The following is a 2,500-nucleotide window of genomic DNA, read 5'->3' on the forward strand; positions in this document are numbered from 1 at the left end:
CATGTTGAACAGTATTCAATAACTATTTTAATTAGCAGTAATGTTAAATAATTACTATTCTTAACAGATAATAATGTCAAATCATATTCAGTAACTATGTTAACTAGTAATAATGGTTAAGTAATCATAAATAATGCTTAATAATATTAAATGGTATTCTGTAACTTTTTAACCAGCAATAATGTTAACTAATACAGTAATCAATAATAGTTACTAGTTAATAGTAATGCTAACTCATAACTATTTTAAATAGTAATCGTGTGAAATAATAATCTGATAGTTAATATTGTTAAATTCTAATATATATATATGTTTGGATTAATCTTAAATAATAGTTTAAATATTTGTGTTAAAATATTTAAATTGATGCAAACGTTATTGATGAATAAACTGGAGTTAAATATGTTAAATAATAATATGGAATGTGTCTTAAATTACCAGGGTGTATTGGTGCTCAAAGTTTTAGGCAAATGGATCCAGGTCGAATGGATATGGTTTTGGTAAAAATGTCCTTTTTCGATGTCTCTGGGTTTATATACAGAGAGATGTGAATTATTTCCACTTCTCTTGTACAATATCGTTTCTTTATCCCGCTCACCTACTGATAACACTACTCATCAGAAATATCGAGTGAAATTTTAAATAATAAAGACATATGCAACACAAAGTCACATAGTTGTGACTTTTAAAACGAGAATGTCTGTCTCATTGTCTCTCTGAGTGAGGGAGAGATCAGAGAAAGTTCATTCTGATGACCACCAATTTCTCTCTCTGTCTCTCTCTCTCTGTCTCTGTCTGTCTGTCTCTCTCTCTCTGTCTCTCTCTCTCTGTCTCTCTCTGTCTGTCTCTCTCTCTCTCTCTGTCTCACTCTCTTTCTCCTTCTCTCTCTCTCTCTTTGGCTTTCTCTCTCGATCTCTGTCTCTCTCTTTCTCTCTCTCTCTCTCTTTCTCTCTGTCTCTCTGTTTCTCTTTCTGTCTCTCTCTCGCTCTGTCTCTCTGTCTCTGTCTCTGTCTCTCTGTCTCTGTCTGTCTGTCTCTCTCCTCTCTCTCTCTGTCTCACTCTCTCTCTCTCTCTCTCTCTCTCTCTCTCTGTCTCTCTGTCTCTGTCTCTCTCACTCACTCACCTGGCTCCTCTCCCTGCGCCCCGCCTCTCCTTGGGGTGGGACAGAGGTGGGGGGCGCAGGTGGGGGGAAAGACACCGAGCATATTTAGATTCATCAAAGTAATGAACCTTTGTGAAATGCCCCGGGCTGTGGGGTTGGAGGAATGCAGCTGAGGAATCAGACCCGTCCTGGGGGAACCCACTTCTCTCCATCTTCTCCCTCACCTGCGATGCCCAGCAGGATAGAAACCCCTTAAGAGAATCTAAACGCCAGTTTAAACTTATCTTGCACTTTAGAAGACATGTCCCCAATAAATTACAATTCTACTTCCAATTCATCGTCGAATAATTCTCACAGATTAGATTCCGAAGAAACATCCCTGGATTGTTGTACATTCTTCACAGACTGACTGGGAATTGTCAGTTAATATATTTAAATGCTTAAAACTGCTTATTTTATGCATCTACACTGGAACTGTGCTGAGGGAACGGTCGCTTGTGAAGGTCCCTGTGTCTGTGCAGCAATAATCTCCAGATGCAATAGTTACTGAAGTTATTTGAAGGGTTTTTACTCGAACTCCGTCTCCCAGGGAATTGGAGACAAGGGGGAACAGACCAGGTGGGGAGAGGTGATACCAGGGGGTAGAGAGGGCAGAGGGGAGATCCTGGGATTATTTTCTGCAACCGGCTGGGTCTGTGTGGGTCGGTTTACCGAATCTCCCCCGTCTCTCCACAGCCAACTCTAGGGGAAGGGATTTGCCAGGTGTCATCGTAAACACAGACACATATAACACTCACACACACACACCGACATATAACACTCACACACACACCGACATATAACACTCACACACACACACCGACTTATAACACTCACACACACACCGACATATAACACTCACACACTCACACACACACCGACATATAACACTCACACACACACACCGACATATAACACTCACACACACACACCGACATATAACACTCACACACACACCGACATATAACACTCACACACTCACACACACACCGACATATAACACTCACATACACATCGACATATAACACTCACACACACACCGACATATAACACTCACACACATACTGACATATAACACACACACACTCACACGCACACTGACATATAACACACACACACTCACACACATACTGACATTTAACACTCACACACACAGACTGACATATCTCACACACACACCCACAGACACACACACTCTCTCTCACACACACAATCACACACATACTAACATATAACACTCACACACTCACACACACTGACATATCTCACACACGCACTCTAACACAGACTGACATATCTCACACACACCCACCCACAGACACACACTCTCTCACACACTCACACACACACACCGACATA

This window comes from Pristiophorus japonicus, unplaced genomic scaffold (assembly GCF_044704955.1).
Source record: "Pristiophorus japonicus isolate sPriJap1 unplaced genomic scaffold, sPriJap1.hap1 HAP1_SCAFFOLD_1610, whole genome shotgun sequence".
Classification (NCBI taxonomy): domain Eukaryota; kingdom Metazoa; phylum Chordata; class Chondrichthyes; family Pristiophoridae; genus Pristiophorus; species Pristiophorus japonicus.